We start from the raw sequence: 23,628 nt of genomic DNA on the forward strand, positions 1-23,628 counted from the left end.
AGGAATTCTTGCTGATGTACATACTGTTTGCAAGAAGGACTCATGAGCATGAAGGTATTTTCTCTAATATTCTTTGCTCTGATGCATATGGCCAAGATACATGTAACACATTTCCTCCTCTGTCATGGTTATGCTCTCACATACTTCCATATTCTATATATCACATGATTGCATACATGTAGGGGGAGCCTATGCTTGTTACATGTCTTTCCAAAGCTTTACTTGATATTCTCTATACCTTTATCTAAAGCTTTGATGTATGTTGTCCTCACTTACCAAAAAGGGGGAGATTGAAAGCACAAGTGCTCCCTAGGTGGTTTTGATAATTAATGTCAACATATCTCTTTTGGACTAACACTTTTATCTAGTATATTTCAGACAAGTTCAACATTGGAGTGGCATGGACTAAAGGATGTGGGAACTCCTTCAAGATGCTAAGGACAAAGGATTGGCTCAAGCTTCAAGCTCAAGACTCTTCTTTTTACATTTTAGTTATCCAAGATCACATTGAGTCTATAGGAAAAGCCAATACTATCAAGGAGGGATGGGGTGTTGCTTAATGAGCCTCTTGCTTCATGTGCTTAGTGATATGCTCCAAAACCCTCAGCTACTTTCTCACATCCACAAATGACCTAAACTCAAAGCCAAAATCGTCCATACCGATTCTTTCTATCCGGCACCACCGAGTTTGGATGTCTTAGCCACTGCCACAAACCCTAGGCAAATCGGTCTTACCGATAGGGATCTCGGTCTCACCGAGATGGGATTGCAATCTCTCTGTGTATGTCCATTACCAAATCGGTCTAACCGAGTTTGTATAATCGGTACTATCGAGATTACAATGCAAACTCTCTGGTTAACTTATTACCAAAATCGGTCCCACCGAGTTTGAGTAATCGGTCCCACCAAGTTTGCCTAACCAACTCTCTGGTCAGCTAATTACCAAAATCGGTCTTATCGAGTTTGTGTAATCGGTCTCTCCAAGATTACGTTATGCCCTAACCCTAACCATATCGGTCTCACCGAGTTGCATTTCGGTCCCACCAAAAATCCTAACAGTCACTAGGTTTACTAAATCGGTCTGACCGAGTTTGTTGATTCGGTCCCATCGAGATTGGTAAATTGTGTGTAACGGTTAGATTTTGTGTGGAGGCTATATATACCCCTCCACCTCCTCTTCATTCGTGGAGAGAGCCATCAGAACAGGCCTACACTTCCAGGATCCTATTTCTGAGAGAGAACTACCTACTCATGTGTTGAGGCCAAGATATTCCATTCCTACCATATGAATCTTGATCTCTAGCCTTCCCCAAGTTGCTTTCCACTCAAATCTTCTTTCCACCAGATCCAAATCCTATGAGAGAGAGTTGAGTGTTGGGGAGACTATCATTTGAAGCACAAGAGCAAGGAGTTCATCATCAACGCACCATTTGTTACTTCTTGGAGAGTGGTGTCTCCTAGATTGGCTAGGTGTCACTTGGGAGCCTCCGACAAGATTGTGGAGTTGAACCAAGGGGTTTGTAAGGGCAAGGAGATCGCCTACTTCGTGAAGATCTACCGCTAGTGAGGCAAGTCCTTCGTGGGCGACGGCCATGGTGGGATAGACAAGGTTGCTTCTTCGTGGACCCTTCTTGGGTGGAGCCCTCCGTGGACTCGCGCAACCGTTACCCTTCATGGATTGAAGTCTCCATCAACGTGGATGTATGATAGCACCACCTATCGGAACCACGCCAAAAACATCCGTGTCTCCAATTGTGTTTGAATCCTCCAAAACCCTTCTCCTTACATTCTTGCAAGTTGCATGCTTTACTTTCCGCTTCTCATATATTCTTTACATGCTTGTTTGCTATATGTTGTGAATGTTAAATTTGTGCCTAAACTCCGCTTAAACTTAAAAAGGGTTAAAAACTGCAACTTTGGTACTTAGTGTATAATCCCCCCTCTAGACACCTCTTCTCAAGGTCCTACAAGTGGTATCAGAGCATTGGTCTCCATTGCCTTGGTTTAATCACCATTGGAGGAAGATGGATGAGTCTACTTTGGGGAGTCTTAGACATAGAGTGCCTATTCTTGATGGAGAGTATTTTCATGAGTGGAAAAATGAGATGCTTGTAATTTTCAATCAATATCATTTGAACAAGTACATTGCTAGTCCTTGTGCACCTTGTGTTGATCCTATGCATCCTACCCTTGATGAGTCTATTGACATGATTAGGAATATTAGAACTGTTAATCTTATCACTAGAGGCTTGCCTAGAAACTTGATTATAAAACTTCCTACTCTTGAGTGTGCCTACACTATATGCAAATTTCTTGAGGAATGATTTCCTGATTATTCTTTGAAAAATCTTGATGAAATTATTCATAAGTCTATTGCCTTGAGTAAGATGAATTCTAGTGATCCTATGTTTGGTGATCGTCTATTTGAGCTCACAAACCTCATGCGTCCCAAAAGAAATGTTGGTATTATTAGTGATATTATTTCCGAAGCTATAAAAATTCATAGACAAGATCATTGTCAAACTCACTCTAACGAATCACCCTCTCTAGGATTTGATCCACCACATGACGATGTTGAACATGGATACTATGACGAGGATGATGAAAGTGATTTCGATCTTGATGATGCAATGAGACACTTTGGTCTTATGGCAAATCTTCGGGGATATATGTTAGGAGGAAAGGAATGGGTTCTTGATAGTGGATGTGCCGATCACATGACCGGAGATAAAGACATGTTTTGTGAGCTTATTGATAATGATAGTCCTCGAAAGTATGTCACTTTCGGTGACAACTCAAAGGGTAAGGTGGTTGGCCTCGGTAAGGTGGCCATATCACATGATAGCTCCATACAAAATGTTATGCTCGTTGAATCTCTTGGCTACAACTTACTTTCAGTATCTAGACTTGTTGATTTCGTTTCAATGTTCTATTTACTGAAGTAGATTGCCAAGTGTTTCGCCGAGACAATCATAAAATGGTCTTTACCGGCATACGTAGAGGTGATCTATACATTGTTGATTTCACTAAAAAGGCTCAACCTAAAACTTGCTTCATTGCTAAATCCTCAAAAGGTTGGTTATGGCATAGACGACTAGGTCACGTTGGCATGAGAAACCTTGAAAAGCTTATTAAAGGAAATCATATCCTTGGAGTTAATGATGTCATATTTGATAAGGATAGACTTTGCAGTGCTTGTCAAGCAGGTAAACAGGTTGGAGGAAGGCATCCCGTGAAGAATATCATGACCACAAGGAGGCCACTTGAGCTACTTCACATGGATCTCTTTGGTCCCAACTCTTACAAGAGTGTCAGTGGAAATTCTTTTGGTCTAGTTATAGTTGATGATTTTTCAAGATTTACGTGGGTGTTCTTTCTTGATGATAAATCGCAGGTCCAAAAGATCTTCAAAAACTTCGCTAGGAAGGCCCAAAATCAGTTTGAAGTGAAGCTCAAGAAGGTTCACAGCGACAACAGAACGGAGGTCAAGAACGCAAATGTGGACACATTTCTTGACAAAGAAGGGATTTCACACGAGTTCTCGGCTACGTACACACCTCAACAAAATGGAGTTGTTGAGAGGAAGAACAGGACGCTCATCGAAATGGCGAGAACGATGCTTGATTAGTACAAGACGCCGAAGCACTTTTGGGCAGAAGCGGTTGAGACAGCTTGTCATGCAACAAATCTCTTGTATCTTCACAAGCTACTCGGCAAGACGGCATACGAGCTCCTCACGGGTAACAAACCCCAAGTTGGATACTTTCGAGTATTCGGCTCAAAGTGCTACATTCTTGATAAGCATCGTCGTTCTAAATTTGCTCCTAAGTCTCATGAAGGTTTCCTACTAGGTTATGGCTCAAACTCTCACACATACCGTGTCTACAACAATTTCACCCAAAAGGTTGAAGAGACGGTAGATGTGAAGTTTGATGAATCTAACGGCTCGCAAGTAGAGCAATTGCCAATTGATGTAGGAGACAAAGATCCTTTGGAAGCAATCCAAGACTTGTCTATTGGCAAGGTCCGTCCAACGGAGGTGAAGGAGAGTACCTCGTCCGTCCAAGTGGAAGCTTCTACTTCACGACAAGGTGAACCAAGAGTTGACACGGAAGCATCCACAAGTGGGACACACCAAGTTGAAGAAAACGAGGAAGTGCATCAAGAACGTCAACAACCTCCTTCTCCACCACGACAAGAGAACGACAATGCCAACAATGAAGAAGAAGAAGAAGAAGTAGATGAAGAAGATGTTCAACCAAGATCCAAGCAAAATCTTTCACGAGTTCGAGCAAGAATTGCTAAAGACCATCCCGTCGAGCAAATCTACAATGATGTTCAAACCGGGAGAATCACTCGCTCTAAAACTCGTTTAGCTAACTTTTGTGAAAACTATTCTTTCATCTCTAGCATTGAACCTATGAAGGTCGAAGAAGCATTGGAAGATTCGGATTGGATAAATGCTATGCATGAAGAGCTACACAACTTTGAGAGGAACCAAGTTTGGACATTGGTCGAGAAGCCCGACAACAACCACAACATCATCGGTACCAAATGGGTGTTTCGCAACAAGCAAGATGAAGATGGACAAGTAGTTCGCAACAAAGCACATCTCGTCGCCCAAGGCTACACACAAGTCGAAGGTATGGACTATGGTGAGACTTATGCTCCCGTTGCTAGACTTGAGTCTATTCGCATCTTACTTGCCTATGCTAATCACCATGATATCACATTGTACCAAATGGACATTAAAAGTGCTTTTATAAATGGTGAAATAGAGGAGGAAGTTTATGTTAAACAACCTCCCGGCTTTGTCAATCCTAAGAAACCAAATCATGTTTACAAACTTCACAAAGCTCTTTATGGTCTTAAACAAGCTCCTCGAGCTTGGTACAAATGCTTAACTAAGTTTCTTCTTGGAAAGGGATTTGAAATTGGGAAAATTGATTCTACTCTTTTCACTAAAAGGGTTAATGGAGAATTATTTGTATGCCAAATTTATGTTGATGATATCATATTTGGATCAACTAACCCTCATTTTAGTGAGAATTTTGGAAAGCTAATGTCGGAGAAGTTTGAGATGTCAATGATGAGTGAACTCAAATTCTTTCTTGGGTTGCAAATCAAGCAAACTAAGGAAGGTACTTTTGTCTCTCAAACGAAGTACACTAAGGACTTATTCAAGAAGTTCAATATGCAAGAATGCAAAGGTATGACTACACCCATGCCTACTAGTGGACATCTTGATTTGACCAAAGATGGTGAACCGGTTGATCAAAAGGTTTATTGCTCTATGATTGGTTCATTGTTATACCTGTGTGCTTCACGTCCTGATATTATGCTAAGTGTGTGCATGTGTGCAAGATATCAAGCTTCTCCTAAAGAATGTCATCTTAAGGCTGTGAAAAGGATAGTGAGGTACTTAATACATACACCAAATTTTGGCATTTGGTATCCTAAGAGGGCCTCTTTTGATTTGTTGGCTACTCTGACTCAGACTATGCCGGAGACAAGGTTGACAGAAAGTACACTTCGGGTACTTGTCAATTTCTTGGTAGATCTCTTGTGTCTTGGTCCTCCAAGAAACAAAACTCGGTATCCTTATCTACCGCCGAAGTGGAGTACATTGCCGCTGGTTCATGTTGTGCTCAATTACTTTGGATGACCCAAACTCTTAAAGATTATGGGGTATATGTGAAACATGTTCCATTGCTTTGTGACAATGAAAGTGCTATCAAAATTGGACATAATCCTGTGCAACATTCGCGAACTAAGCATATTGAAGTTCGTCATCATTTCATTCGAGATCATGTTGCTAAGGGTGACATTGATCTTAAGCATGTTCGCACCGAAAAGCAATTAGCGGATATATTCACTAAACCTCTTGATGAGAAAGTGTTTTGCAGGTTGAGAGGAGAATTGAACATCATAGATGCTTCAAACTTGGAGTAGAAACTCCATTGGATACATGCAAGACATGAGCTTATGACTAATCCTTGATATTTCTCTTATGATAAGAATCTTATGTCTTGGACATATTTGCATCTTGCATGTTATCTAACCCATGTAGGTACTTGGTTGAATCAAATTCCATGAGATTGTAACCTACTCACATCTTGAGCAATCTCTACATCACCAAGTCTCTATACAAAGGTGGTTGAAGACAAGGAAGCACGAAACCATTCAAACATATCCTTTGACAAATTCTATGTTGAGCTTCATGATTGTCATTTTTGGATACAAAAGTGCTCTTCCTTGCAAGAACTAACCCATGTAGGTAGATGGACTCAAATTCCAAGTGGTGCTCCCAACTCTTGATGAGCTACATCAACCTTGAGCAACCCACACAAGTTCAACTACATGATCAACACCACCAACCAAGGTATGTTATTCCATCTTAGAGAATCTTTACTCCGAGTCATGAGCTAAAGCAACTTGACAAGATGTGAATACATCAAGATGCTTAAACAAAAAATGGTAACCCCATTTTGAGCTTAAACGATGAGTATGACCTATGATCAAGTGATCTCACTTGACTCCTAAGTGAATATACTCTAACATAGGTGACTTTGTCGCCGACCATCTCTAGATGAAGTTCTCTTGAGTTCGTCTCTGTGCTTTTGCATTTGTCTCATGCATATTTGTTTCCCCTTTTAAAAAAAACTTCATCTAGATTTCTTTCTTTTCTTTCTGTTTGCTCTACATTTTATGCATCCAATTCATTGCATATCATTTAGTTAATTCCTTGCAAATCTTTGTGAGATCTTATTAGTCTAGTGAGCTGAGGTGACAAGTGTTTTCTCTGTGATGAACTCGGTTTCACCGATTAGTTATTTTCGGTCCAACCGAATTCTTTCGGTACAACCAAAGCATACAACTCGATGCCACCGATTTCACCACAGGAAAAATAGTTTGCCACTTATTCTGTGTTTCGTCTATTCCAGCTCCACTCAATGAATCTTGTCCTCTACAAGCATCACATTTTTATCAAGTGCTTTATGTTGTGACTCAAGGATCAAACCCATTCATGACAAATTCCAGAGGGGGAGAGAGAGATCACATTTTTATCAAGCCCTTCTTGGAAATTGACGTCAAAGGGGGAGAGAGAGATCACATCAAAGCTTATCCTTTTAGAGAGAGTATCACCTTCTCAGGGGGAGAGAGATCCTTCAGGGAGGGAGAGAGAGATCTCCAGGGGGAGAGAATACTAGTAGAAAGTATTTCTCAAGGATCCCAGATGCTTGGTGTTCAAGAGGAGAGATGCCACATGTCTTCTTGAGGGGAAATACATGTTCATGTGTGCTTATTTGCATTAGTTTGCACTAGCTCTCTTCATTCAGATTCTTTCTGCTCTGATTTTCTGTTCCCTATCTTCTCCCAGTATCCCATGTTAGATTCAGGGGGAGCAAGACATCCAAGGGAAAGAAATCATTCAAATTCTTTGCATATCTTTACTCTTGGGGACATGTCTAATCCAATGTGGTACTTACTACTCACTCTCTACATGTCATCCCAGTCTTGGTATTCTTGTAGTTTCTTCTGTTTGCTTTGGCTAGTAGATGTACCTGTGTTATCTAACCTTGTTTGTGCAGGTTCATTCCATCCTAAGCCAACTCAAGACTACAAGGTAAGTATATGCATCACAATCATGTGTATGAGGAATTCTTGCTGATGTACATATTGTTTGCAAGGACTCATGAGCATGAAGGTATTTTCTCTAATATTCTTTGCTCTGATGCATATGGCCAAGATACATTTAACACATTGCCTGCTCTGTCATGGTTATGCTCTCACATACTTCCATATTCTATATATCACATGATTGCATACATGTAGGGGGAGCCTATGCTTGTTACATGTCTTTCCAAAGCTTTACTTGATATTCTCTATACCTTTATCTAAAGCTTTGATGTATGTTGTCATCAATTACTAAAAAGGGGGAGATTGAAAGCACAAGTGCTCCCTAGGTGGTTTGGTAATTAATGTCAACATATCTCTTGTTGGACTAACACTTTTATCTAGTATATTTCAGACAAGTTCAACATTGGAGTGGCATGGACTAAAGGATGTGGGAACTCCTTCAAGATGCTAAGGACAAAGGATTGGCTCAAGCTTCAAGCTCAAGACTCTTCTTTTTACATTTTAGTGATCCAAGATCACATTGAGTCTATAGGAAAAGCCAATACTATCAAGGAGGGATGAGGTGTTGCTTAATGAGCCTCTTGCTTCATGTGCTTAGTGATATGCTCCAAAACCCTCAGCTACTTTCTCACATCCACAAATGACCTAAACCCAAAGCCAAAATCGGCCATACCGATTCTTTCTATCCGGCGCCACCGAGTTTGGATGTCTTAGCCACTGCCACAAACCCTAGGCAAATCGGTCTTACCGATAGGGATCTCGGTCTCACCGAGATGGGATTGCAATCTCTCTGTGTATGTCCATTACCAAATCGGTCTTACCGAGTTTGTGTAATCGGTACTACCGAGATTACAATGCAAACTCTCTGGTTAACTTATTACCAAAATCGGTCCCACCGAGTTTGAGTAATCGGTCCCACCGAGTTTGCCTGACCAACGCTCTGGTTAGCTAATTACCAAAATCGGTCTTACCGAGTTTGTGTAATCGGTCTCACCGAGATTACGTTATGCCCTAACCCTAACCATATCGGTCTCACCGAGTTGCGTTTCGGTCCCACTGAAAATCCTAACGGTCACTAGGTTTACTAAATTGGTCTGACCGAGTTTGTTGATTCGGTCCCACCGAGATTGGTAAATTGTGTGTAACGGTTAGATTTTGTGTGGAGGATATATATACCCCTCCACCTCCTCTTCATTCGTGGAGAGAGCCATCAGAACAAGCCTACACTTCCAACATCCTATTTCTGAGAGAGAACTACCTACTCATGTGTTGAGGCCAAGATATTCCATTCCTACCATATGAATCTTGATCTCTAGCCTTCCCCAAGTTGCTTTGCACTCAAATCTTCTTTCCACCAGATCCAAATCCTATGAGAGAGAGTTGAGTGTTGGGGAGACTATCATTTGAAGCACAAGAGCAAGGAGTTCATCATCAACGCACCATTTGTTACTTCTTGGAGAGTGGTGTCTCCTAGATTGGCTAGGTGTCACTTGGGAGCCTCCGACAAGATTGTGGAGTTGAACCAAGGGGTTTGTAAGGGCAAGGAGATCGCCTACTTCATGAAGATCTACCGCTAGTGAGGCAAGTCCTTCGTGGGCGACGGCCATGGTGGGATAGACAAGGTTGCTTCTTCGTGGACCCTTCTTGGGTGGAGCCCTCCGTGGACTCGCGCAACCGTTACCCTTCGTGGATTTAAGTCTCCATCAACGTGGATGTACGATAGCACCACCTATCGGAACCACGCCAAAAACATCCGTGTGTCCAATTGCGTTTGAATCCTCCAGAACCCTTCTCCTTACATTCTTGCAAGTTGCATGCTTTACTTTCCGCTGGTCATATATTCTTTGCATGCTTGTTTGCTATATGTTGTGAATGTTAAATTTGTGCCTAAACTCCCCTTAAACTTAAAAAGGGTTAAAAACTGCAACTTTGGTACTTAGTGTCTAATCCCCCCCCCCTCTAGACACCTCTTCTCAAGGTCCTATAGTTTCCCACTTAAAAGCGTATTACTACACGGTTATAAATACTACTAAGATGACTGCACATTCCTCCTCAACTCCTCATCCACAAAAAGTCAAAAACAAACAAGTCATTCATCATCGTTCCCTTTCGTCCGCCATGGCCAGCGTGAGTTCTGGGTCGAGAGATTGCCACCAGGGAGAGGCGAGCCTGGAAGCGGGAGCACGAGATATGTCCCGCCTCACCGTGATAGCAGCCAACATGTCCCGCCGCACGACCGTAGCAGCAGAGAGGTCCCGCCGCGCCGCCGAAGCAGCACGGAGGACCCGCTGCACCGTCGATGCAACAGACTGGTCCGACCGTGCCGTGGAAGCAGAAGAGATGTCCCGCCGCACCGCAAATGCAATAGAGATGTCCTCCCTTGCCGCAGTGGCCTGGGAAAATGCCTCGCGGACAGGCGAGGAGTCTTACAGGCGCATGTGTGCCCTCGTCCTTAGGCAGATGGATCAAATCTCCAGGTGGGGGAGGTTGCGGGATGACCTGCAAGCCTCGTTTGAACAATCTACCGACGTCATCCGGCAACTAAATGAGAGCAATGCGAAGCTCCGGGCCAAGCGCGACCTGCTGAGTGCGAAGATCGTCTGAAGTGTGGAGCAGCAGGAGCAGACCACTGCCTTGTTGAAGAGGACCAGCGTCATCGTCGAGAAACTTATGGCCAAGAATGCCATGCTGCACAATGAGCATAGAAGGCTGGTGGAGGAATCCGTGGATGCTCTCATCCAGCATCTTCAGGACAAGAAAGAGCTCATCGCCGCTTGCCGCAGAGACTAGTTCCCGCAGCCTGCATCAACGCATCAAGAAAGTAGAGATCAGCAAGCCAGATCATTGTCTTCCTTCTTATTTTGCCCTTGTGTATTTCGGGCGTTGCCACATGTGGCTTTTTTTAATTATGTTTCTAAATATGTAAGACAATTATTATCCACTATCATCGTCTTTATATCCATCAAGATCCGTGCAAAACTTTCTTTTCAGATTTTCATTTTTCTCTCTTAAATCTCAGTCCAGTGAGACATATAGCCACGTTGTAGAACAGGTGCACAGACATCATTGATGGAGACGTTGGGAGGGAGGTGCGTGGCGGGTAGCGGTCAAAGGGCTCTCCTCCTGATGAGCACGTGCAGGGGTCTGATCGCACGCCTCCCGTACTCAAATAGCTACCCTGCACGACACCTCCTAGCCAATAAAAAAAGGGGACGTGTGGCCGCACATAATTGGTAAGTCGAACGCCCACGGTTTCAATAATACTTGTGTTTCCGATTTGTAACGTGACAACACTTGTTCCAAAATGACTTTGTTGATTGTTAATGTGTGGGCCTTTGCAAATCGGACAGAAAAATTACCACAACATGTTGGTGCCATGTCATGAGACCATGCCAAGTTTCATGATTTTCAGGCGTGTTTTGGAATTACAGGAATTAAAAAACCAAGTTTCTCAATCTTTCCGGCCGAGCCACGACCCCAGATGTTTGTATTTCACTCCCATCTCTTGCAAGGGACCTAGAAATTCACCCAAGGACACACATGTGATTTTTCAAACAACTTTGGTGCACTGGAGCACGTGCTTGTAGTTCAAATTTGAATTATGCACATTAAATGCCCAGAAACTCAATTAATGTATAAAAAGGCGAAACGAGCCCAAAATAATTCCAAAATTTAGCATGGTACTTCTATTTGGTCTAATCTGGCTGTGTAAAAAAATTAAGGCGGGAGAAGGCAGTGTACGTATGTCGTTTCTCACACGGAGGTGACACGTTCCCTCTCGAAACCACGAGCCTTCTTGAGGGAAGCTCCGGTTTGCAAGAATCCTACACCAAAGCGTGTCCCAATTCGACCAAAAAAATTACCGCAGCATGTTCGTGCCATGTCATGAGACCATGCCAAGTTTCATGATTTTCAGGCGTGTTTTGGAATTGCAAGAATTAAAAAACCAAGTTTCTCAATCTTTCCAGCCGAGCTATGACACCCAGATATTTGAATTTCACTCCCATCTCTTGCATGGGACCTAGAAATTCGCCCAAGGACACACATGTGATTTTTCAAACAACTTTGGTGCACTGGAGCATGTGCTTGTAGTTAAAATTTGAATTATGCACATTAAATGCCCAGAAACTCAATTAATGTATAAAAAGGCGAAACGAGCCCAGAATAATTCCAAAATTTAGCACGGTACTTCTATTTGGTCTAATTTGGCGGAGTAAAAAAGTTAAGGCAGGAGAAGAGAGTGTACGTATGTCGTTTTGCACACGGAGGTGACATGTTCCCTCTCGGAACCACGAGCCTTCTTGAGGGAAGCTTCGGCTTGCAAGAAGTCTATACCAAAGCTTGTCCCAATTCGGCCGAAAAAATTACCGCAGCATGTTCGTGCCATGTCATGACACCATGCCAAGTTTCATGATTTTTAGGCGTGTTTTGGAATTAGATGAATTGAAAAACCAAGTTTCTCAATCTTTTCGGCCGAGCCACGACGCCCAGATGTTTGAATTTCACTCCCATCTCTTGCATGGGACCTAGAAATTCACCCAAGGATACACATGTGATTTTTCAAACAACTTTGGTGCACTGGAGCATGTGCTTGTAGTTCAAATTTGAATTATGCACATTAAATGCCCAGAAACTAAATTAATGTATAAAAAAGGCGAAACGAGCCCAAAATCATTCCAAAATTTAGCATGGTACTTCTATTTGGTCTAATCTGGCTGTGTAAAAAAATTAAGGCGGGAGAAGGTAGTGTATGTACGTCGTTTCGCACACGGAGGTGACACGTTGCTACCTCTTGAGGACTACGTTGGTTTTCCCTTGAAGAGGAAAGGGTGATGTAGCAAATTAGCGTAAGTATTTCCCTCAGTTTTTGAGAACCAAGGTATCAATCCAGTAGGAGGCTCCACGCAAGTTCCTCGTACGTACACAAACAAACAAGAACCTCGCAACCAACACAATAAAGGGGTTGTCAATCCCTTCACGATAACTTGCAAAAGTGAGATCTGATCAAGATAAGAAGATAAGATAAATATTTCTGGTATGTTTATGGTATAGATTGGAAAGTAAAGATTGCAAAATAAAGTAGATCGGAAACTTATATGATAAAAGATAGACCCGGGGGCCATAGGTTTCACTAGTGGCTTCTCTCAAGATAGCATAAGTATTATGGTGGGTGAACAAATTACTGCCGAGGAATTGATAGAAAATTGCATAGTTATGAGATTATCTAGGCATGATCATGTATATAGGCATCACGTCTGCGACAAGTAGACCGACTCCTACCTGCATCTACTACTATTACTCCACACATCGACTGCTATCCAGCATGCATCTAGAGTATTAAGTTCATAAGAACAGAATAATGCATTAAGAAAGATGACATGATGTAGAGGGATAAACTCAAGCAATATGATATAAGCCCCATCTTTTTATCCTCGATGTCAACAATACAATACGTGCCTTGGTGCCCCTGCTGTCACTGGGAAAGGACACCGCAAGATTGAACCCAAAGCTAAGCACTTCTCCCATTGCAAGAAAGATCAATCTAGTGGCCAAACCAAACGGATAACTCGAAGAGATTTTCAAAGATAACAAATCATACATAAAAGAATTCAGAGGAGATTCAAATATTTCTCATAGATAAACTTGTTCAGAAACCCACAATTCATCGGATCTCGACAAACACACTGCAAAAAGAGTTAAATCGAATAGATCCCTAAGAAGATCGAGGAGAACTTTGTATTGAGATTCAAAGAGAGATAGGAAGCCATCTAGCTAATAACTATGGACCCGAAGGTCTGTGGTAAACTACTCACAACTCATCGGAGAGGCTATGTTGTTGATGTAGAATCCCTCCATGGTCGATTCCCCCTCCGGCGGAGCGCCGACGAAGGCTCCAAGAGGGGATCTCACGGATACAGAAGGTTGCGGCAGTGGAAATAGGTTTTCGTGGTGCTCCTGGATGTTTTCAGGGTATGGAGGTATATATAGGCGAAGGAGGTCGATCGGGGGAGCCTCGAGGGGCCCACGAGGGTGGGGGGCGCGCCCACCCCCCTAGGGCGCGCCCTCCTGCCTCGTGGCCGCCTCGGCTGCTTCTTGACGTCCACTCCAAGTCTCCTGCATTGCGTTTGTTCTAAAAGATCGCTCCCGAAGGTTTCATTCCGTTTGGAGTCCGTTTGATATTTCTTTTCTTCGAAACACTGAAATAGGCAAAAAAAACAGCAATTCGGGCTGGGCCTCCGGTTAGTAGGTTAGTCCCAAAAATGATATAAAAGTGTAAAGTAAAGCCCATAAACATCCAAAACGGGTAATATAATAGCATGGAGCAATCAAAAATTATAGATACGTTGGAGACGTATCAAGCATCCCAAGCTTAATTCCTGCTCGTCCTCGAGTAGGTAAATGATAAAAACATAATTTTTAATGTGGAATGCTACCTAGCATATTTCTCAATGTAATTTTCTTTATTGTGGCATGAATGTTCAGATCCAAATGATTCAAAATAAAAGTTCATATTGACATAAGAGATAATAATACTTCAAGCATACTAACTAAAGCAATCATGTCTTCTCAAAATAGCATGGCTAAAGAAAGTTCATCCCTACAAAATCATATAGTTAGGCTATGCTTCATTTTCATCACACAAAATACTCCCATCAAGCACAACCCCGGTTTCAGCCAAGCAATTGGTTCATACTTTTTAACGCGCTTCAGCTTTTTTCAACTCTCACACAATACATGAGCGTGAGCCATGGATATAGCACTATGGGTGGAATAGAATATGATGATGGAGGTTGTGTGGAGAAGACAAAAAGGAGAAAGTCTCACGTTGAAGAGTCTAATCAACGGGCTATGGAGATGCCCATCAATTGATGTCAACATGAGGAGTAGGGATTGCCATACAAGCCAAGTTCTATAATGAAAAATTCCCACTAGTATATGAAAGTGACAACATAGGAGATTCTCTATATCAAGAACATGGTGCTACTTTGAAGCACAAGTGTGGAAAAAGATAGTAACATTGTCGCCTTTTTTTCTTTTTTGGGGCCTTTTTTTATTTGGCCTTTTTTATTGGCCTTTCTTTTTTTGGCCTTTCTTTTTTTATAAGGGACAATGCTCTAATAATGATGATCATGACACTTCTATTTATTTACAACTCAAGAATTACAACTCGATACTAGAACAAAATATGACTCTATATGAATGCCTCCGGCGGTGTACCAGGATATGCAATGAATCAAGAGCAACATGTATGAAAAATTATGAAGGTGGCTTTGCCACAAATACGATGTCAACTACAAGACATGCAAAAGCAATATGACAATGATGAAACGTGTCATGATGAACGGAACGGTGTAAAGTTGCATGGCAATATATCTCGGAATGGCTATGGAAATGCCATAATAGGTAGGTATGGTGGCTGTTTTGAGGAAGATATAAGGAGGTTTATGTGTGATAGAGTGTATAGTATCACAGGGTTTGGATGCACCGGTGAAGTTTGCACCAACTCTCATGGCGAGAAAGGGCAATGCACGGTACCGAAGAGGCTAGCAATGATGGAAGGGTAAGAGTGCGTATAATCCATGGACTCACATTAGTCATAAAGAACTCATATACTTATTGCAAAAGTTTTATTAGCCCTCGAAGCAAAGTACTACTACGCATGCTCCTAGGGGGAGGTTGGTAGGAGTTAACCATCGCGCGCCCCCGACCTCCACACATAAGGAAGGCAATCAAAACAGCACCCCATGCAACAAATTTGTTACACAACTTTTACCATACGTGCATGCTATGGGACTTGCCAACTTCAACACAAGTATTCCTTAAATTCACAATTACCCAACTAGCATGAATCTAATATCACCACATCTATATCTCAAAACAATTATCAAGCATCAAATTGATCATAGCATCCAATTCACTTCCTATGATAGTTTTTATTATACCCAACTTGGATGCCCATCATTCTAGGACCAATTTTATAACCATAGCAAATACCATGCTGTTATAAAATACTCTCAAAATAATATAAGTGAATCATGAGAGATCAACAATTTCTACGAAATAAAACCATCGCCGTGCTCTAAAAAGATATAAGTGAAGCACTAGAGCAAAACTATCTAACTCAAAAGATATAAGTGAAGCACATAGAGTATTCTAATAAATTCCAAATCATGTGTGTCTCTCCCAAAAGGTGTGTACACCAAGTATGATTGTGGTAAAATAAAAATCAAAGACTCATATCATACAAGACACTCTAAGCAAAACACATATCATGTGGCGAATAAAAATATAGCTCCAATTAAAGTTACCGATAGACGAAGACGAAAGAGGGGATGTCTTCCGGGGCATCCCCAAGCTTAGGCTTTTGGTTGTCCTTGGATTATCTTGGGGTTCCATGGGCATCCCCAAGCTTAGGCTCTTGCCACTCCTTATTCCATAGTCCATCAAATCTTTACCCAAAACTTGAAAACTTCACAACACAAAACTCAACAGGAAATCTCATGAGCTCCGTTAGTGCAAGAAAGAAAAACCACCACTTAAGGTATTGTAATGGACTCATTCTTTATTTATATTGGTGTTAAACCTACTGTATTCCAACTTCTCTATGGTTCATACCCCACGATACTAGCCATAGATGCATCAAAATAAGCAAACAACACACGAAAAAACAGAATCTGCCAAAACAGAACAGTCTGTAGAAATCCGTAACTTTCGAATACTTCTGGAACTCTAAACATCCTACCACAATAGGAAGTCCTAGGAAATTTGTCTATTGCTCTACTAAAAAAAGAATCAACTCAAAATCACGTTTCTGTTTTTCAGCAGAATCAAAATAACTATCACCCAAGATGATCCTATAGGTTCTACTTGGCACAAACACTAATTAACACATAAAACCACATCTAAACAGAATCTAGATGAATTATTTATTGAATAACAGCAAGGAAAAATATTGGGTTGTCTCCCAACAAGCGCTTTTCTTTAAAGCCTTTTAGCTAGGCATTGCTAATTTTAATGATGCTCACATGAAAGACAAGAATTGAAGCGCAAAGAGAGCATCATGAAACACGTAACAAATACATCTAAGTCTAACATACTTCCTATGCATGGGCATATTATAAGCAAACAAATTTGCAAGGCAAGCAAAAACTAGCATATGCAAGGAAGAAGAAAGAGACGATAGCAATCTCAACATGACGAGAGGTAATTTAGTAAGATAAAAATTTCTACGACCATATTTTCCTCTCTCATAATAATTACTTGTAGGATCATAGGCAAATTCAACAAAATAGCTATCACATAACATATTCTCAACACGATCCACATGCATGTGAAGTTGACACTCTTCCAAAATAGTGGGATTATCATTAACTAAAGTCATGACCTCTCCAAACCCACTTTTATCAAAAATACCATAAGATTGAACATTCTCCAAATATGTGGGATCTAAAGTTGACAATCTTCCAAACCCACTTTCAATATTATAGCAAACACTATTATCAATCTCATATTCATCATGGGGCTTAAATAAATTTTCAAGATCATAAGAAGAATCACCCCAGTCATGATCATTGCAACAAGTAGTAGACATATCAAAACTAGCATCCCCAAGCTTAGGGTTTTGGATATTATTAGCACAATTGAAATCAAGAGAATTTAAAATAAAACCATTGCAATCATGCTTTTTATTCAAGGAGATATCGTGAATCTCTTCATAAATTTCTTCATCACAATTTTCAGATTCACGAATTTCAAGCAAAACCTCATAAAGATAATCTAGTGCACTCAAATCACTAGAATTTGGTTCATCATAATTGGATCTCTTAAAAATATTGGCAAGCGGATGAGGATCCATAGATCTTAGGTTCTCTGTTTAGCAATAAATAAACAACTATTCCAACCAAACGAGCCAAGTAAGACATCAAAGTAAACGAAAAGATGAACAGAAGAAGGGCGAATAAAATGGCAAGGGTAAAGTGGGGGAGAGGAAAACGAGAGGCAAATGGCAAATAATGTAATGCGAGGGAGATGAGTTTGTGATGGGTACTTGGTATGTCTTGACTTGAGCGAAGACCTCCCCGGCAATGGCGCCAGAAATGGCTAGTTGCTGGCAGGTCGAATCTTGACTTGACTTGGCGTAAGCCTCCCCGGCAACGGTGCGAGAATCCTTCTTGATACCTCTTGAGCAATGCGTTGGTTTTCCCTTGAAGAGGAAAGGGTGATGCAGCAATGTAGCATAAGTATTTCCCTCGGTTTTTGAGAACCAAGGTATCAATCCAGTAGGAGGCTCCATGCAAGTCCCTCGTACCTACACAAACAAACAAGAACCTCACAACCAACGCGATAAAGGGGTTGTCAATCCCTTCACGGTAACTTGCAAAAGTGAGATCTGATAGAGATAATAAGATAAGATAAATATTTTTGGTATTTTTATGGTATAGATTGGAAAGTAAAGATTGCAAAATAAAGTAGATCGGAAACTTATATGATAAAAGATAGACCCGGGAGCCATAGGTTTCACTAGTGGCTTCTCTCAAGATAGCATAAGTATTACAATGGGTGAACAAATTACTTCCGAGCAATTGATAGAAAAGTGAATAGTTATGAGATTATCTAGGCATGATCATGTATATAGGCATCACATCTGCGACAAGTAGACCGACTCCTGCCTGCATCTACTACTATTACTCCACACATTGACTGCTATCCAGCATGCATCTAGAGTATTAAGTTCATAAGAACAGAGTGACACATTAAGAAAGATGACATGATGTAGAGGGATAAACTCAAGCAATATGATATAAACCCCATTTTTTTATCCTTGATGGCAACAATACAATACGTGCCTTGCTGCCCCTGTTGTCACTGGGAAAGGACACCGCAAGATTGAACCCAAAGCTAAGCACTTCTCCCATTGCAAGAAAGATCAATCTAGTAGGCCAAACCAAACTGATAATTAGAAGAGACTTGAAAAGATAACAAATCATACATAAAAGAATTCAGAGGAGATTCAAATATTTCTCATAGATAAACTTGATCATAAACCCACAATTCATTGGATCTCGACAAACACATCGCAAAAAGAGTTACATCGAATAGATCTCCAAGAAGATCGAGGAGAACTTTGTATTGAGATTCAAAGAGAGAGAAGAAGCCATCTAGCTAATAACTATGGACCCGAAGGTCTGTGGTAAACTACTCACAACTCATCGAAGAGGCTATGGTGTTGATGTATAAGCCCTCCATGGTCGATTTCCCCTTTGGCGGAGCGCCGGCGAAGGCTCCAAGATGGGATCTCGCAGATACATAAGGTTGCGGCGGTGGAAATAGGTTTTCGTGGTGCTCCTGGATGTTTTCAAGGTATGGAGGTATATATAGGCGAAGGAGGTCGGTCAGGGGAGCCTCGAGGGGCCCACGAGGGTGGGGGGTGTGCCCACCCCCCTAGGGCATGCCCTCCTGCCTCATGGTCGCCTCGACTGCTTCTTGACGTCCACTCCAAGTCTCCTAGATTGCGTTTGTTCCAAAAATATCACTCCCGAAGGTTTCACCCGTTTGGACTCCATTTGATATTCCTTTTCTTTGAAACACTGAAATAGGCAAAAAAAAAACACTAATTCGGGCTGGGCCTCCGGTTAGTAGGTTAGTCCCAAAAATGATATAAAAGTGTAAAGTAAAGCCCATAAACATCCAAAATGGGTAATATAATAGCATGGAGCAATCTAAAATTTTAGATACATTGGAGACGTATCACACGTTCCCTCTCAGAACCACGAGAATTCTTGAGGGAAGCTCCGGTTTGCAATAAGCCTACACCAAAGCTTGTCCCAATTCGGCCAAAAAAATTACCGTAGCATGTTCGTGCCATGTCATGACACCATGCCAAGTTACATGATTTTCAGGCGTGTTTTGGAATTGCAGGAATTAAAAAACCAAGTTTCTCAATCTTTCCGGCCGAGCCACGACGCCCAGATGTTTGAATTTCACTCCCATCTCTTTCATGGGACCTACAAATTCATCCAAGGACACACATGTGATTTTTCAAACAACTTTGGTGCACTAGAGCATGTGTTGTAGTTCAAATTTGAATTATGCACATTAAATGGCTAGAAACTTAATTAATGTATAAAAAAGGCGAAAGGAGCCCCGAGTAATTCCAAAATTTAGCATGGTACTTCTATTTGGTCTAATCTGGCTGTGTAAAAAAATTAAGGCGGGAGAAGGCAGTGTACGTATGTCATTTCGCACACGGAGGTGACACGTTCCCTCTTGTAACCACGAGCCTTCTTGAGGGAAGCTCTGGTTTGCAAGAAGCTTACACCAAAGCTTGTCCCAATTCGGCCAAAAAAATTACCGCATGATGTCCGTGCCATGTCATGACACCATGCCAAGTTTCATGATTTTCAGGCGTGTTTTGGAATTACAGAAATTAAAAAACCAAGTTTCTCAATCTTTCCAGCCGAGCCACAACGCCCAGATGTTTGAATTTCACTCCCATCTCTTGCATGGGACCTAGAAATTCACCCAAGGACACAAATGTGATTTTTCAAACAACTTTGGTGCACTGGAGCACGTGCTTGTAGTTCGAATTTGAATTATGCACATTAAATGCCCATAAACTCAATTAATGTATAAAAAGGCCAAACCAACACAGAATAATTCCAATATTTAGCACGATACTTCTATTTGGACTAATCTTCCTGTGTAAAAAAATTTAGGCGGGAGAAGGCAGTATACGTATGTCGTTTTGCACACAGAGGTGGCACGCGTTCCCTCTCGGAACCAGGAGCCTTCTTGAGGGAAGCTCCGGTTTGCAAGAAGCCTACAGCAAAGCTCGTCCCAATTTGGCAAAAAAAATTATCGCGGCATTTGGTGCCATGTCATGAGACCATGCCAAGTTTCATGATTTTCATTGATGTTTTGGAATTATAGGAATTAAAAAACCAAGTTTCTCAATCTTTCCGGCCGAGCCACGACGCCCAGATGTTTGAATTTCACTCCCATCTCTTGCATGGGACCTAGAAATTCACCGAAGGACACACATGTGATTTTTCAAACAACTTTGGTGCACTGGAATAATTCAAAAATGCCTAGAATTTAGCACGAACTTGAATTGTGCACACTAAATGCCTAGAAACTCAATTAATGTATAAAAAAGCCAAACGAACACGAAATAATTCAAAAATTTAGCACGATACTTCTATTTGGTCTTATCTGCTTGTGTAAAAAAATTAAGGCGGGAGAAGGCAGTGTATGTATGTCATTTCGCACACAGAGGTGACACGTTCCCTCTTGGAACCAGGAGCATTCTTGAGGGAAGCTCCAGTTTGCAAGAAGCTTACACCAAAGCTTGTCCCAATTCGGCCAAAAAATTTACTGCAGCATGTTGGTGCCATGTCATGACACCATGCCAAGTTTCATGATTTTCAGTCGTGTTTTGGATTTATAGGAATTAAAAAACTAAGTTTCTCAATCATTCCGGCGGAGCCACGACACCTAGATGTTTGAATTTTATTCACATTTCTTGCATGGGACACCCAAAGACACACATGTGATTTTTCAGCAAACTTTGGTGCATTGGAGCATGTGCTTGTAGTTCAAATTTGAATTATGCACATTAAATGCCCAGAAACTCAATTAATGCATAAAAATGCCAAACGAACCCGGAATAATTCCAAATTTAAACACGACATTCATGTACTAGTTGCATGTTCACTGTACGTAAATGTTCTAGCAATTCAAACACCATCCTTTCCCTCCGTAACACCATTTTGTCTTTCAAAACATAATAAAAAAAATCAGTATACCACAAACAATTTACTAGAATGAATCGTGTGGGATGCGATATAAAATATCTTGGCGCACCGTCTTGTCTGGCTTACGCAGGAAGCTTCGTCGTCTATAGTCCACTGCCCCTGCTTGAAGCACACTTGCGCGCTAGTTTCTCGTGAAACCGAGCGAAATTTTTTGGCCACCGCGGAAATATCTATCTCCCCGTCCCCCTCCCTCCTACCAAAAGCCACATTTCCACTGTTCCTCCTTGCTTTCCAAGATCAAACCTTCACTGCTGCTTACTGGCAGCTCAGCCTCCTCGTCGGCGACATCTTCTTGCAGCGCCGCCTCCTCAGTAGCTACCCTTCTTCTTGCAACGCCGCCTCCTCACCGGCGACCCTTTTTCTTGAAGTGCCGCCTCCTTGCCGCCGACCCTTCTTCTTGTCGCGTGGCCTCCTCGCCACCGACCCTTCTTCTTGCTGTGCGGCCTCATCGATATGGTCAGGTAATCCACACTCCACCCACACCATCCTCCTCCTTTCCCGTCCCACATGCCCCAACTGACGGAGCGACACCTTCAACCGAAATCACTGCCCCTCCTCCAATTAAGCGTCGCCCACGTCCATTTAACATGGAGCTGAGTAGCATGCGGCCACACGCGCGAACGAGGTCGCTATGGCTGACATGCATGTCGACCGTCAGATCTTGGAGGAGCATCTCATCTTTGAGGCCACCATCGACACCGCCGCGTGGTTGTCTACTTTAAAATACAATTCGTGATGTTTTCTAGGCCACCGCCAGTGCCTTCTAGTGATTTGTCCTCTGTAATGTCAATATGCAATCTGATGTTCAGTTAACAGTTTGGTCCTCTGAAATGTAATGTTCAGCTAACACTTTGGTCCAACAATTGCTACATTTCATAGTACTGTTCTCAAGCATTCTTTGTTTTGTTAATTGTCTTATCTTCTAGTACATGTTTCTATTCTGCAATGCCGTGTTCAGTTAACAATTTTTGTTCATTTGGTCTACTGTCCATTTAACTGTTTGGTTCAGTTCTGCAATTTGATTTTCATTTGCTGTGGGTACAATTTTGTATTGTTATGCATGTGACACCAATCGAATTTGGCTGTACTCAATACATATTCTACTGATAATATGGCAACTCTCAGTTAACCTGATCAAGATCTTCCTTATGTGTGTTGCAGGGAAACAATGGGAGACACTGCGGTTTACCATCGAGGTTTGTTCAAGCAGGGTCCTTTGGCTAATAGCACATTATTGTGCAGTTGCAGGAATCATTCTAATATTTAGGTTTCTTCCAATTTGGTCTTGCACATGTAGGTCCTACTGTCAGAGGCTTAGACCCACTGTTCGACCCATTTTGCATATGGGGAAATGAGATGTCCATGAATATCAGTCAAGTCAAGAAACTCAGAAAGATTGTTAGGATGAAGAAACTTGCAACGAATAACAGCAAGATCTTTGTTTGCACAATGAAGAAGACATCAGTCAACTATAGGATGGTACCAACTCTTTTACCATTTTTTTACCCCTTGCGCCATTTCAAAATTTACAACAGCGATTTATGCATAGCTTTGTTTTCAGTACTTTTCAAAGAAGTTCACCGTTGATTACCTCTCAAAGCAGCTGTATGGTCAAGAGGCGAGGAAGGTATTCATTCAACACCCACAGTACAATATTGAAGTCTTCCTGAAGAGGACGAAGGTTGGGCGGGCAATTATCCATAGCCACTGGCCTAAAGTTGCAAGGACATTCAACATCACTGAAGGCTCAATATTTGCCTTCCGCTTCTGCAGTTTCCCAGATGAGATTCATCTGTCTATTTAACATATATAATGCTACTTTCCAAAGGTTTTTGATGCTGCATGTGAAACTTGGTGCTGTTGTGTAATGGTGTAACCGAGTGTCGAAGCTATCTAATGTAATTCGATTATGAAATCCTGGTTGCTTTTATACGGATATGAAATATCTGGCGTCTTTTATAAGAAATATCAGTTTGATTAGTACATGGATTATCAATAGTAGGCTAATTACCGTGCTTATTGGGATTTTCTATTGCAAACGGTTACTCGGACATCACTATGGGCGATAAACTCAAACAACCCGCACGGTTTCTAGAAAGTAGGCGTGTTCGATCAACTAACAATCACACATGGCTTCCGGCAGTGAACTGTTTGCATTAGGCCACCTTGCACA

Source organism: Triticum dicoccoides, chromosome 5B, assembly GCF_002162155.2.
Source record: "Triticum dicoccoides isolate Atlit2015 ecotype Zavitan chromosome 5B, WEW_v2.0, whole genome shotgun sequence".
Lineage (NCBI taxonomy): Eukaryota > Viridiplantae > Streptophyta > Magnoliopsida > Poales > Poaceae > Triticum > Triticum dicoccoides.